The sequence below is a fragment of the Ixodes scapularis genome, unplaced genomic scaffold, assembly GCF_016920785.2.
Source record: "Ixodes scapularis isolate PalLabHiFi unplaced genomic scaffold, ASM1692078v2 PGA_scaffold2__306_contigs__length_199485367, whole genome shotgun sequence".
Classification (NCBI taxonomy): Eukaryota; Metazoa; Arthropoda; class Arachnida; order Ixodida; family Ixodidae; genus Ixodes; species Ixodes scapularis.
This window is the reverse complement of record NW_024609857.1, coordinates 195,852,706-195,868,509: the sequence shown is the minus strand read 5'-3', so window position 1 is coordinate 195,868,509 and position 15,804 is coordinate 195,852,706. Positions and strand designations below refer to the sequence as shown.

The window sequence follows — 15,804 nt, the reverse complement described above, 5'->3', positions numbered from 1 at the left end:
CATTGTTGTCAGACTTAACAAAAATATTTAGTCTTTCATGCAAAAAAAAAATAAATTTTTTTTGCATAAAACATTTTATGCAAAAATTAATATTTTTGCATAAATGAATATGAATATTGACACAGTTATTACTAAATAACGTGATATTTTACAATATAATTGTATCGGTGCCCTTTTTGTGTGTTTACTGGCAATTTTAAAGTGACTTTTCACAGAAGTGGTGTGATAACGAGTTTGGGTAGCAGCGGGCGCATTCACAATATGCAAATTTTGGTTTTGAGGCCTCATCAGCGCAAGTCTGCAAGTGTGTACATTGTTAAAATGAAGGCAGTAACACTGTTCTTACGTTCTCTGCGAGTCACCGTTTTGTGTGTGAAAAAGAATGCACCGGCTGCTGAGCCTTCACCAGAATAGATAACAACAATATTGTAAATATGCATGTTTCGATTTCAGTTACTTGACGCCAGCTTTGTATAAAAGTGTGCGTCCCATATTCACAACGTCTCATTTTTAACTTTTAAAATGCCAGTGTCTGATGTTAGGACACATGCAGACATTTAGGAAGATGGGAAGATCTGTTATACTCCGACGTCGAGCATAGCAAACATGGCGTAATGCAGCACACACAGATTCGGATTGGTCGCAGTAATGAGTTCCTGCTCGCCGGCCAACCAAATGACCACTATCTGTGCCACGCTATGTTTGTTGCACTCAACGTCAGGATATAATAGAGCCTTAGGAATGCGCAATGCGAAACATTGAGCATGATAGTTTCATGTTCAGTTTTAGGAATGCTTTAAAGTACTTGTCAGTCAATGTCGCAGCTACCTTGTTGCATTGTTGAAAAGGTCGAATGAAAATCACGTTACCCAGAATGTACCACATCAATGGTCATTTGCGCAGTGGACCGCATCAATTCCTGATTAATCTTCTGTCCTTGAGACAAATTAATGAAGAGAATCATATGCGGGCGCAGACGTTCGGCAAAGTTTTGGCGAATCTTTACCGCACTTGCCTTCAAAAGTTCGGCGTGCACTGAACTTTGCTGAATCTGAAGTTCGGCAGATTTGGTCCATCACTAATCTTACTATCTCTTCATCCGTGTGGTTTTTTGCTGACGATTGCATTAATAATACTGTAGATTACAAACCTATTCATTCCCACAATGATCAACTAACTTTACAGAATGATCTCACATTAATAACTCAGTGGCACCAAAAATGGCAAATGGCTCTAAATTCGAATAAATCTAAAATCCTTTTGTTTTCATGCCCAATCACTTACTAAATCATTTCCATATAAATTGCTAGCACCCCAGTGATGCTTTGTTTCCTATGTATGATCTATCATGGACTACTCATATAACGTGTCGCTGCTGATGCTAACCATACTCTCGGATTTTCACACCGTTACCCGAGACTAGCGACACCTTCAATAATACGTCAGCCTACACTACACATTGGGAAGACCAAAGATAGAATACGCTTTCCCCATATGGTCTTTATGGTAATCATATTTAAATAACACCCTAGAGGCCGTTCAAAATAGATCACATTGTTTTACTTACTCTGACCACATACTAGCATATCAGGATTATGCCAGCCAACCACCTCGGAGGATCCCGGCTTCACAGTATTTTCCCCCGTCTTGACCTTTTTCTTAAATGATGTGAAATTTCTTCATTCACAGGCTCCCATCAAATGTTTACACTACCGTGAGCAGTAAAAGAGTGGAATTCACTACATCACTGCATTGTTTCAATAAATAACACTAATATATTTGCAGCAGCTACTACCCTTGTCCTCTCTAAGTAGTGTCGTTTATCGTTTGCGCACTGCATTTCATTTTTTGAAGAATGTGCCAATTTGCTCATATCACCACCATAATTTACTACGGAGTTCATTGTTTTATATTTATTTATTTATTTATTTACATGCATGCCCACTCTTTTTTGTAATACCTATCTCTTTCCGGTTCTCAATGAAAATAAATTATGATATACCTTAAAAAGTACTGAAGAGAACAAACAACATCAAACGTCCTACCACATAATAGGCTTACTTTTAATGCAACTGTCGAATGAGTAGGATATTTTTTGTTTTTGCTGGGTAATGGATTCTGACTTGAAGTTTATAATTATTCTTATTTGTAAAGTTCACCTACAGTTCTTCGCTGAGATTAGGGTGAAGGTCGAGGGTCTCAACACGTGGTAACACAGTTCACAACACAAATGTGTATGCAATCCATACACACACAGCTTAGCAAAAGAACATTTCTCAACAAAAAAGTAACAGGCAGTTCTGATGGTCGAGGGTCAGTACCTTGCAGCTCGAAGGACGTACAGTGAAAGCCCGCACTGCAAAACTCGGAGATGCTGCACTCAAGTCTCTGCCCATTTTGATCTGGATGGACATCGCACCATCGTGTGTTTGTGTAGCGCCACTGCGTGATGCACGTTTTCACCCTGGACTAGCGGTTGCACTGCACTGGCGAAATTTCTCGACAGAGGCCTCACGCTCCTTGGGGGAGACGAACTACTCCGCCATCTAGACATCCATGCAACAAATTACCTCACCTAAAATTAAAACACCTCTTTCCTTTTACAGAACCTTTCCTACTATTATATCCTTTAGATGTAGCCTGTGCAAGCGAGCTCTAAAAGGTTTGTTCATCGAGGTGAAGCAGAAAATGAAAGCAACAGCCATTAACCCTTTGGGGCCAGACCTCCCAACGAATGAATCCTCCCGTCCTGGACAAGTGTCCCCCAACAGGCCCATTTCTCCTTTGCTGTCGGGTGCCTCCCAACAATTTCACCTTGTGCCATCTCTTAATGGGTACGGAAACTATGCATACTCAATTTTTTTTTCCCCTCCAACAAATGCTGTGAAAGGCAAGGCATCTTTTTCTTCTTTGTTTTGCTGGTGCGTGGACGGGCATTTTGAGCAAGCTTTTGGGTGCTCAAGATGGCAGTTTTTACTGCATCCGCGTTTTACAGACTGTGCAGTCTGCAGTGACAGGAAAGTTAAAAATGGAAAGACACGAAAATGTTTTCTAATGTAAAACCTAGCATCGAAACCCTGGCTTGCGCTGGGTTTTACTCACTACACACATTCATTTGCCTTGAGAAGTGTCATACGCTGAGCAAATACCGCTAGTATAGTTCAACATTTCAAATGAAAACATTCGGGACAATGCAGAGTTATTTCAAACCGAACATATTCACCGTAGTGCGTTAAAGGGACAATGAAGGCAATTTCGAACATTGTTCTGGCGATTGAACTGGGTTCCAGGCACGTCTCGGGCCACGTTGCCCAAATTTCAGCCGAAACCGACGCTTGTGTGCCGCGCAAATCAATGAAACAGTCGCGGTAATAATCGTACTGGGATCGACTGGGGCCACGCCCCGAGAGTTGCGGGAGAAGCCAGCAGAAGTGGAGCTCACGTGACCCATGCGGGGCCAAGAACCGCGACGTCAGAAGAGACGCGTCAGCGATTGGTCGAAACGAGAGACGTGCCCTCGGTCACGTTTTGGTTTGCGATTTTTAGAAATACTGTTCTAATTTCCGCTTGAATAACCATGAAAAGTATAAATCAAACCGGAAATGATTACTAAACCGTAAATAAAGCAGCATAATTCTTTTTTTCTTTGCTACGCTGGACGCGAAACGGCAAATGAGCAACTATGGGCACTTCGGCATGCGGGCAGCTCGTTACCGGCTGGCCGGCTGGGCGGTCTCCGTCGGGTGATGGCGGAGGCCGCCACACACATACTCCCATTCCGTTTGTGTTGGGTCACTGAACGGAAGCTCAAACTCGCTCGCGAGAGCGGCATGGCCGTCCATGTTGACAGATTCGTCGAAACGACCGCGCCACCGCGCTGCTATAACCCACCACGGTAACCAGAGTCTCGATCTCCTAAATACTACCGATACCGACTATTCACACTTGACGTCACCTCCGTTTTTGGAGGCCCAGAAACGAGAATGGAGATGGTTCAGTTTCGGTTTCTTTACTTCTTTCGTAAACACAGAAATATGCGTCACAAATGTCTACAAAAAATTGGGCAGCATGCTATGTTCCCAAGAAGCATAAAAACCCCATTTAAAAAAATTAAGTAAAATCGTCTTCATCGTCTCTTTAAAGAGTTAAATTTGAAGTCACTCACCGAGTTGATATTTTACCGCTTAAATTAATTCTGACTAGAGGGGCCTACAAGTGGAAAACTCGCATGTCTCCAAAAGGTCAAGCAGTTCCGTGCGAAGATGCCACCAAGTGCGTGTGCCGCTCTCTGTTTGACGGGGAACAAATTGCCCAGAGTTGCCGGCCACAGAGCTCTCCGAAGAGGTTCTCTCGGAACACACCAGAAATCTAAACAATGGAGCTCTAAATGATACTTGTGCGACTTTCCTCCAAATCGACACCTTTCCATCAAATTTTACGAGAGGAAATTGTTGAAAGCTGAAAAGCTGCAGTGGGACCATAGAGTAAAGAGGTAACAAAATAATGCTCGACAAGAAGAGAAGGAAAAAAGCAAGACCATGGCAGGCAACACTTTCCGGTCTGCTGGGAGCCGACACAGGCGTGCTTTCGAGCCCCAACACACGACAAGATACCTTATCAGTTCCCAGTATTTCACTTTCACATCCTGCTTGGCAACTTTTGCCCGACCTAGAGGAAAAGCCAGATATGCGATTGCTTCACTTAACTGCCTCCCTTAACAGCCTGGAATTTCCTGAGTGGTTTACCCCAGACAAGTTACAGCCACCAAGGAATGTCCATGCAACTGAGCAGAGAATGAAAAAACACTGCCCTCTGCTAGGAGAAACATTTAGCCGTGGCAAGTTGCACTCCATTATCTGAAATCGACCTAGCCATGAACCCCACAAATGGTACCACAGCAAAGTTCTACATGAACCTGTAAAAACATGAAACCTTTAGCTGTTTGCAATGAGACCCCTCGCTACACGCATTCTGCAATATCTAAATGAGCCAGTTAACAGCACAAGGCTGTCATGTCTCAAGACATACAGGCACATGCAGCAAACTGACATTAGACATCAAGGCAGCAACTACACTGCCACCTTTCGTTGCACTTCAAAACTCATGAATGTGGCATTGCACACGAAATGCCGCACATAGCAATAACTGAGCCGCCCTAAAGATTACACAATACCTGAAGTTGCATAATCGAAGCAGCGCCTATTAGAAACTTGCATCAAATGCCCCAGTATGGCCAAAGTACAGAAACAAGAGCCCCTTTTGTTACAAACCGAGGTTACCATTAGGCAGAGAAAGGAGGCCCAAACTTCCAGGGTCAGAGAATGGCGATTCCCGTCCGAAAAAAAAACAAACAGGAATAGTTTTCTTAGAAGAAAAGCAGAAGTCATTTTTATGGGCCCATTGTGCCATTCCATTGACACTGAGTAGGACCCAGCATTCACAAATAGCTATAGAGCAAAAAGAGTGTGAAGTGTGGCCATTACCCACACAAAGAACCAGAAAGAAAAAGAGGGCACTCGATGAAAGCTCTTTGTTTTTTTCTTCAAACCAGATTGTTCACTTCTGTCGTGGGTTGTCTACCCTCCCCTAAGCGGGGACAAAAGTAATGTGGTGACCAAGTAGTTGCTGCAACATGAGGACATTCCAGCTATAACCATGCTAAGCAAAGCCTCTTCGCTAGCCCAGCAGACAGGAAGTCGGGTGTCGGACATTTAAACGAGAGGTCAGTGATTCGATCCCCACCAAGCATCACGACCTTTGGCAAAGACAAAAGGCCACATTATACTTTCACTAAAATATTTCCCAAGGATCTAAACTTAGGAACCAGCCCTACAACTCATCCTGGCTTGAAAGCAATTGAAAACGGGTTGACGGGGCAGAAACTTTGTTCGCTATTACAGGAGAACCTTCTTTCGTCACATTGAAAAAACCAGATTCTAAAATTTCAGTGTCAGAAAGAAGATGTCTACTAGGAATACCACATTTTGGCCAAACTTAAGCCGAATTAGCGTGAAAGTTTGGGATAGATTCAGCTTCAGCGAATCTCTAGATCCGGCTAAAGTTAATTCTATCACTAACAAAAACTGAAACTCAAAATAATTTCACATTCTAAGTTAATGCCATTGAGAATTCATTCCTGGAAAAAGAGCTGCCACATAAAGCCAAAAAGTAGTTTTCCATTCTCAATCTTTTTACGAGAAAGTGCTCACTTGAATTTTTCAAAGGGCTGCTTCAGGAAACACCCCAAGTTGCGCTCTTGACACAGTGAGTGCAACTCGGGTTGCTAACCCTCCAGCCTTATCGCCGACTGATTTCCCGACGAAACGGGATGTGAGACAACATCCCGTTCTAAGCAGTTCCTCCACTCCACCCCTTCAGGCGTTTTAACGAGAAAGAGAGAGAGAGAGAGAAGGTAACGGGAAACTATGCACCGACGCCTGTGGCACCATTCCCTTACAAATCCCTGAAAAGAAAAATTTTTTTTTTTTTTTTCAAGCAGTTTGATTGGGACATTTGTGTCTAAAAATAAATATTACACTAATTATTTTTTTTTAAGCAATATTGACGGTGCGAGAAGCGTAGTCTTAGTCCGTAGTCACCTCCTTTCCACTTGTTTTCTCTTTTAGCATTTTGGGCACGTGGAGGAGAGGCGGACCGGATTGGCCATCACATTTAGGTGGAGAGAGTGCATGGCCATCTCGTTGAGGTGGAAAGAGTTTATGACCATTCCGTAAAGTCATTCGTGAAGTGCAGAATTTAAAATAAATCTTGCACAGTCAAAACTGCTATAAAAAAGGAAGTTTCCCTTCAAATTTATTTTTGACACGCATGTCCCAACCACTATTTAAATATTCTTTTTTTTCTTTTCAGTGGCCCCTTAAAGAGGCCATGCAACGATGTTTGGACTTTGGTCAAATAATTGTAGCAGTTGTTCCCAGTCGCGTCTGTATTAAAGAATTGAAAACATTATTTGCCTACCCGCGTTAGCTCTTTAAAAAAAAAAAAGAATGTAAAACAATTGACGTTTTAGGTGCTTCCAAACCACTTTAAACTGTTCCACCTTCTTCAGAGTCACATGCTAGTCACGGGGCAGTGACGTGCAATGGGGATAGGGAGTATCCGGTTGGGTTCTCTTTCAGAGCCTCCAGTGCATGCACGGCCTCCGCTTGCTATTCATGTAGCCACCGCAACGTTTGGTCTGAGCGAAAGGAAGAGGGGGAGAGCAAATAGCTTGCCTTTCCGTAAGAAAGTTCCACTAACGTTACAGCATAACGAGGTGAGGCTCGAGAGAGGAATAGTTTGTTCCCCTCGGGCAGATGGGGCAACTAAAACTGAATATAGTACAATGTTGTCGATGATATGAGCTTTTCGACGCATTTGCTCATGTTGAAACAACAATATTTATCAAATATAGTGCTAGATTGAGCACATAACGATACATCTCGCCAACTTATTACATTACAGCCTTTGCAAGTCATGCCTTAGTTCTCATGGCCACCACCCCGCGGCTGCAAATCGCGAATTCCTTTCCAAAGAAATTCCTTTCTTTGGTATTACGAAACGGAATCGCAATATTCCAAATAAATGAGACTGTCGTTCCTCCATTCCTTCTGGTAACATAAACAATATAAAAATTGAAACATGCAAATTCTTTTTATGTTAAAATTGTTGCGCTGCCCCTTTAGGAAGAGTTTCATTAAAAGTTTTGTCCTGTTGACCAGACAAAATATTTTTTATTCTTCAACAAAGCAAAGAATATTGCTCATCGACAGGGGTTAGTAGACCCTGTAATAATAGCTCATCTAATTAGTCGAGCCCATACGGCAAAAAACAATGAGCACTAACAAAGAGGTAGCAAAGTAGTCCTTGGCATCGAGCAAAGAATGGAATGACTCACTCAAGGTAACAAAAGTGTAACATGGAGATGAAGCTGTTCCATTGTGGTGATCTGACCCAGGCATTAGCAGGCTTAACTACGATGGCTCGCAACTTTACGAGCCAACAAAGCAACGAGGCAATGTTCCTAGAAATTAACAGGAGAAACTGCTCTAGGCCCCGCAGACTCTTGACCAGAGGTGATGATAAAACCACCAGAGGAGGTACATGTTTTGAACCTTCCACAACTATGGGGACATCTTCGCCAAGCGGAAAAAACATGCGCACCGATAGCACAGATAACGCGACAGCTCCCACAAAGTAAAATCTTCTCCCTTTCTCGAGAATATCTTTAGAGAGGTCGTCTGGTATCTGCCTGCCAGGTTGCTCCGTACAGAAAGCGGCAATAGCTTTGCCGCCCACCGGTCTGGATGACCGCCCATCTCTACTATAAAACCATACCCCGTGCCAACTGATTCCTTTCGTCCCAAGCCGACGGGGCAGTGGAGGCAATGTGCTCATCAGCACACAATCACACTCCCGCTTCCACCCACGCACAGAAAGCAGGACCAGGTTATGAAAGGGAGACAGTTGACTAGTCTGATGAATGTGGAGCTTCCACCGCACTGTCAGCTTAGGGATGAACGGAGTATAGACTAAAAATGTAACACAGCTGTCATGGCATAGCCAAAAAGGAGACTGGTGGCGCGAGCCAAGGGTGGATCATTACCGGATGAGCGCATTGTCATTACCAGGAGCACAGGACAAAGAAACACGTATGGAGATTATTAACTGACAACACAAGTTATTTCCTACCATCAACCAGGGAAGCAGAACTAGGACCATACAAGAAAAGCTGGGAGTAGACCCATAAAAAAAAAAATATAAACACAGGCCAAAAAGGTAGCAGACAAGACATTTCTTTTCAAAGCGATTCATCACAAATCATGACGTGCAAATTAACCACGGGACGTCTGGAGTATTTGTTGTACACAGACCACAATGGCCGACTAGGAAATAATAGACTCCCCGAGCCAGCAGATAAAGTTCCAAGGCCTATTTCAACGACAGCAGTAAAAAACAGTGGGTACAACCGATCCACATACGTCGTGCAAGTTAGTGTCCCTTAAATAAATATTTGTTTGGCAAGCTTTTGGCAGATGGCAATTCGAATTGTGCTCTGGACTGTTTTTATTGGTCTCCTTTTCACCTCCACTAGGTGCAGGAAATAAACTTCGGTTTGTCTTCTCAAACTTAGGATAAGCCGATCCATAGCCTCTTGAACAATGATAATGACCGGCCAGATATGCCACAGACTCCCTTTACCACTGAGGCTTACCACATTCCCATATGCAAATTACAATGTGCAACTAAAACTCAAAGCATCGGATCATAAATCCTGTCATGTCGACGTTGCCTAGGCCAGGACTGAAACCAGGACACAGGGGGGCGGTGCATCGTCAGAAGAGAGCAACCAAACTGCCACCCAAAACCTACCATCGATGGAATTCACTCGAAACATTGCATTACCCTCTGCAAACTTTTCTTGTGATGTTGTTGAGAGCTTGTGGTTATTTTTACGAATGACTAGCCTAGGTTAAGAAAACGTTGGGCAGAGGCATATAGCCGACAGGTGGCATCCTGCCTCCGTACGAGACGGCGATGCCTTCGCCAGTATTTACGTGAAACAGGTGCAAGGGTGTCAAAGCACGCAAAGGCAAGCGAACGGGCAAGTGTTATCGGTGAGAGGAGCTTATGAATGAGACTAGGAAGTTGTAGGTGTTGATTCTTTCAACAGCTATACCCAATACTTTGCTGGTGCATTTGAGAATGCATAGTATGGTTCTTCAAACATAAAGCCAATCTAAAAAAACTGTCCATGAAATAAAGCTGCGCTCTCGAGTAATGTCACTTCAGCCAGTGTCGTCCGCTATCGCCGACGAGCCTCACGAAAGAATGCAATAAGCGCTTTCTCTCCACCACCTCGCTGCAACTGTCCACGACACAGTAAAATCAAATTGCCTACAACTGGAAAGAAGCAAGCCCCCCCCCTTCCTATCCTCCACCGAGCTTTCGTGTCTGTTTCCTGCCAGCAGGAATTTTTAGGAAGGCATGGAGGAAAAGGGCAGGAATATCAACCAGGCAGAAAGTGTTTTCTGGGTCCCGTTTAACTTCAGAACCCTAGCAGTCGCCAATGGAGAGCCAGCGCAGCTTCATGCAAGAAGATAGTTACCCAGGAACCGAACCCCAACAAGTAAACATAAGCCACGTGATACAAACCGACAAATGACCCCATTGTCTGATGCAGCATCAGACAATGGTGTAAAAGAGTGCCGATATACGCTTGAAGTACTGCCATATCAGCTTCTGTAGAGCCGATATGGAAGCGAAGGTCGTATGGCCAAGAGGGCACGCAATCGACGTTCTGCAGCTTTTTGGATTGGCTCGGTGTCCTCTTGGAGTCAATCACAGCCGTGGAATATTTGCAGCCAAATATAAATGAGTAATTGTTTTTTTTTTTTGTATTTTTATGTAACCAATTTCCTACTTTGGGAAAAAAGGAATGAGTGGCATACTTTATCTAGAGCTACAAACAAGCAAGAATATTTAGCTCCTCCAATCAAATGAGGGCACTACACTCGTTTTCACATCAAGTACCGTAGTAAAAATAAGTCTGGCTCCTCGCAGAACATTACTAATTTACCCGTTTATGTGCAGAGTTAGGACATATGTAGGTGCGTTTTATGAGATTGTTGTTTTCTTATCGAGACAAACATTTTTAACGCCAAAAGCATCGCTTCTTCCCCCGACAACCAAATGTTGCAAAAACAACTTTGCACAAAACTTGTATTTTTTTTTTTTTTTTTTTTTTAGAGGTGAAAACAAGTATAGTAGTCGTGCAGTAGTTCCTAACCTGCAATAGGAGTGTTCTGGGGCATCACAAGAAAAATAATCTAGCCGACTCATTGAATTAGGATGGATTATGTTGTAAGCCTACACTGTAAGGACAGTTTTGCAGACAAAAAAAAAGTCTGCACACTGATGCTCTTACACCAGTGATGTCTGAGGGAGGGGCGACACTGAAGGATAGAAATTTACACGATGCACCAGGGTTTGATCAATAAGCTCTCGACTTGGGGCAAGTATAAGAAAGTGGGGCTAGTATAGGGCGACACTGAAGGATAGAAATTTACACGACGCACCAGGGTTTGATCAATAAGCTCTCGACTTGGGGCAAGTATAAGAAAGTGGGGCTAGTATAGGGCGACACTGAAGGATAGAAATTTACACGATGCACCAGGGTTTGATCAATAAGCTCTCGACTTGGGGCAAGTATAAGAAAGTGGGGCTAGTATAAGAAAAAAAAAAAAAATAAGGAAGCAAAGAGGTACAACTACACTCAAGGAAAAAAATAGTAATTCAAAAGATCATGCACTTCCTAAAATGGCTGCCAAGTCACTTGTGCTCCACTCTTTAGGACCGTTCCTAAAGTGTGTTCCTTGTTCTTAAGGCCCGTCCATACTCCTGCAACCGAGTATGACCGAGAAAGACCAGACTTGTTGAAACCTCTGAAAAATTTCTTAGGACGAGAGAACATACTAGCACCATCTATGCGGTGACCCTGGAACTGCATTTCACAACAGCGAAGGTTTTGCGGGATTTCCGAGGTCAAATGTGCGTAATGCCTATAAGAACGGCTCATTTATAACACTGACAAAAGTTTTTTGAGCCAAGAGACACAGTATAGTGCGCCAGAGAAATAGAAAATATGCCGGACCGCCAAGCTTACGCTGGTACCCAATAGATGGTGCCAGGGTGTCCTCTCGTAAGAGGTTTTAAGGCACCCCGTTATAAGAGGTCGCAAGAGTGAAAGAGCCTTTAAGCGCCGTTCACACATGTGGAACCGAGTAAGACCGAGAGAGACCAGACCGGTTTTAAAGCCTCTTGCGACGTCTTAGGACCTGCTCTGCTGCAGCGCATCCGGTCCTAAGACGTCGCAAGAGGCTTGAAAACCGGTCTGGTCTCTCTTGGTCTTACTCGGTTGCATATGTGTGAACGGCGCATTAAGGCTCGTTCACAAATTTGCAACCGAGTACGACCGAGATAGACAAGACCGCTTTTTAAGCCTTTTGCGACGTCTTAGAACTGGATGCACTGCTACGGAGCTGGTCCTAAGATGTTGCAAGAGGCTTAAAAACTGGTCTTCTCTCTCCGTCCTACTCGGCCACAAATGTGTGAACGGCGCTTAAGAACCGAGCTTCTTAAAACCTCTTACAACGGGAGAACACATCGACACGCTGGCGCCATTTATGTGGTGACCCTGGAACTTCATTTCACTAGAGCGAAGTTTTGGCGGTATTTGCAAAATGTACAGTCGGCAGCAAACGTTTGCGGGGTGCAGGACCGTCAGCCGAAATGACTGGTTGTGCCTTCTGACGGCGCACGACCGCTCTCAAGATTCACGCTTTGAGAATGTGCTTCCTTTTGCACTTGCAGTCATGTCTTTTTGACTCCCTTCCGCCCGACGTGTACGAGATAACCAGGACCGGCACAAGGTGACGCTTTGTCAGCCATCATGCCGCGCGTCTGCCTCAGCCACCACGATAGGTGATGGAGCTTGCACATGCTACAGATAACATTTCGCGGCACCTTGTGCCAGTCTCTGTTATCTCGTGGGCGTCAAACGGGAGTGAATGAAAACACATGGCAACGAACAAAGAAAGGAAGTGCATGCGCAAAGTGTGATTTTTGAGAGCCACAATGCGCCGTGAGAAGGCGCAGTCAGTCTTTTCAGTTGGCGCTCCCGTGCCTGCAAACTTTTGCTGCCGACTGTACATACTACTTATGAAATATGTTCATTCATAACATTGACAAAAGCTTTTTGAGCTAAGAAAGAATGATACGTGAAAGAAACTGAAAATGCATGGGACCGCCCAGCGTTCCACTGCTACCCGAAAGGTGGTGCAAGTGTGTCCTCTTGTCGTTAGATATTTTAGGAGGTTTCAAGGCACTCGGTTCTAAGAACTCACAAGTCTGTGTTCAGGCTTTTAGGAACATGCTGTCAGCTCCTACAGTTCTTGACACTACTATGATGAGCAAACTCCATGATACACAGATCACAGAAATTCTATCAGATATGAAGTAGGGCACACTTTTGCCTCGTAATACCACTGTCGCAAGTTTCACTTTAGGAATGGTAATGAGTACCACTCGGCGACTCTTTGAACGACCAGCGCTGGTTAGGGGAATGTCTATGGCAGTTTTCGGGTGTTGATGGCATGCAAACCTCCAAGCCTCGGTATTGACACGAACCATCAGTGCGCGCTGAGCCAGGCCAACTGTTCTAACGTCGCTACTGTCAAGTTAGAAATGCACGAGCCTCGTAGCTGCGATCCTTTCGAGCGCTGTCCAGCACGAAGCGCGACGCGGCTATCGGGGCAAATCACAGATTGTACACAATATCATTCAGACCAGCCGGGTCACCGGGAGCCACTTCGCAGGGAAAGAACGCCACATGCAAGATTTCGGCCCGACAAAAATAAGATTTCCAAGCACCAGAGAGCTCGATGAGCCGATCTCTCGAAACTCCGTAGTAAGAAAGCCGAAAGAAACGGCCGTATGAAGGCCCGTTTCTTCCTCAAACTCACCTTCAAATCCTCCGATATGAGAGAAAATGCCGTGGAGGCGACGCGGTCTCAGGATGTGTGTCCGGGGATATTTCATTTTCTAGTTACGAGGCTTCCGTTAAAGAAGAGCTGCGCTACCGCGTCACTGCGCGTCCGTGCGATTTCGATCATTCCGTTCTCCATCGCTGCGTTCCGGGTCTTCTACAGCTACACTATCTACGGTGGGCGTAACCAAATAGGCTCCTCGCTCGCTCATTCAAACCTGATCTAACTCCAGCTGCATATTTGGAAAGCTACGACGTCAGGCCCACGCTTTGTTGATGTGGGAAGGCCTCAGCCAAGCAGGAAAGAAAAATTAAAAAGAAAAGATATACACGAAACGCAATATGGCTGCCGGTCTGCCTTTCCAAACCGCCGCAACTAAGCCTAACGGCGGGTAGGTGTAGAGGCATGCAGGTTACGTAATAACTGCGTCGGAAATATACCGTGACATCTCGATAATACCAGCGCTTGGACATGCGTACACAAACACAAATTTGTCCAAGTATCTTTGCCACATTTAAACCCCATATTGTCAATATTCAACTTCCCAGGACACAAGAAAGAACCCTGCCAACATGTCCTATTATATTTTTTAAGGAGGGTTTTGGTTTTAAGGTCTTGGAGCCTTCTTACCTCTGTGGATATCAAGGAGGCTTCAATTTTCCGGGCAGAAAATATGAGAATTTGAAAGAAATTAACGTGGTTTGTAAATTTGCGACTACATACACGGTTGCTAGACGACAACGAACCCTGACCCTGACAAAGCCAAATGGGGACGTCACCCAAATGCAGCTTTTCAACCGGCGGCGGCGCGGCGGTCGTTTTCAGTCGGTGACGGCGTCGGCGGCGAAGCGCCGGATAACTATCGGCGGCGTAGCGCCGGATATTTATCGGCGGTGGCGTGGGTGCAGCTAGAGCACTATATTCGCGACTCCAGCGACCTATAGGGGGCGCCACCACCAAACAAACATGGCGGCTGAGTCCAGGTAGACCTGTGCGCCGCCGCGCCGCGCCGCCGCCGCCGCCTGTTTTGCTCTCGCCGCCCTGCGCCGCCGCCGGAATCCCCAGAGCCAGCACGCCGCCGCCGCCGCCGGGCAAAAAATCCAGCGCGCCGCCAGCGCCGCCAATTTTTTTTTTTTTTTTTTTAGGGGGGGGGGGGGGGGGGGGGGGTGCGTAGCATTGGTGTTTCTTTTTTTCTGCTTCTGTATCAGTCTCACCTACTATATTATGCATAAAAAAATGAATAAATACACCGGTGTCTGTATGTTTTTTCCCTTTCATTTTTACTCCTTTACACGGAACGATAAAAGAAATGGACAAAACAACAAGTCTCGAACACAGTTGCTGGTTTATTTAAACAACGAACGCTCTTATATATACCTCAAGACCCTCACCACCAATAAAGAAACACCTCCTCTTAACTAGGTCACCGAGAACCGGACACTCACAGAACCCATATGGTTCAGGATTCAGACAGATCCAAATGATTCACACCAACCAGCTACCCTGATGACCTCGCTTGCGGGCTGACCAGCCACATGCGATAACAGGCAACTCCAGCTCCAGCAGAGCTCTTACAATTTTCGGAAAACCCACAAAACAAGACCTTAGAGACACAAAATACGCTTCATATCACCGTCCAATGCCAAGGACAATGTGCTTATACAATTACCAGAGGTCGAAATACGCATGGTCTCCCTTAGAACTCTCCTACCTTTGCTGATTGTTGGGCGAGTTGGTATTGTACGTGAGAAAACATGATTGCGCTTTAAGACATAGACAGAGGAAGAACACCACAGAGCGCTTACTTTCTACTGATTTAACCCAAGAGCCTCAGTGTAGATACACACTGCGTCACCGCACCACATCTCAACCAATCCGTGGCCCCGCCGTAGGCCGCAAATACACTGTCTCTTTTTAAGCCAAGTCAATTGAAGCCACGCATGACTGCGTGTGCAAACCATCATTTGCTTCTTCCACTGTTCTCGCTAGGCACTTAGGCGGACGCCATCAATAGTTCCGGCACGTGTTGTAACGTGTTTTTCGTGGCACCCCTGAGGACCACCCGAAAAGGAGGTTAACCTTTCTAATTTGTGCCTAGCTTTGGAAACTAAATTTACACCGAACCTCTCTGCCACTGATATAAAGTTAAGAGAGCTAGATTCCAAGGTATAGTAAGGCACACACACACCATTCTTTACAACCGGTTTTTCCACAGGAGCCGGATTAAACGTTCCTAACACCTTGAGCACAACTCTAA

General features: G+C 44.9%; 1 protein-coding gene across 5 annotated transcripts in view; it reads right to left on the bottom strand.

The window, feature by feature from the left end:
* The window catches only part of LOC8037010 (putative inhibitor of apoptosis), a 51,306-nt gene extending 36,908 nt beyond the window's left edge, over nucleotides 1-14,398 (bottom strand). The window contains exon 1 of one of the 5 annotated variants that reach the window (XM_029976681.4): nucleotides 14,178-14,398. The gene's annotated coding sequence lies outside the window, so the exon portion shown is untranslated. Of the gene's footprint in view, nucleotides 1-7,897; nucleotides 8,056-13,523; nucleotides 13,925-14,177 lie in introns of those variants that run through there. The other 4 variants (XM_029976683.4, XM_029976682.4, XM_029976684.4 and 1 more) reach the window with 4 other exon arrangements.
* Nucleotides 14,399-15,804: the final 1,406 nt, after the last annotated feature.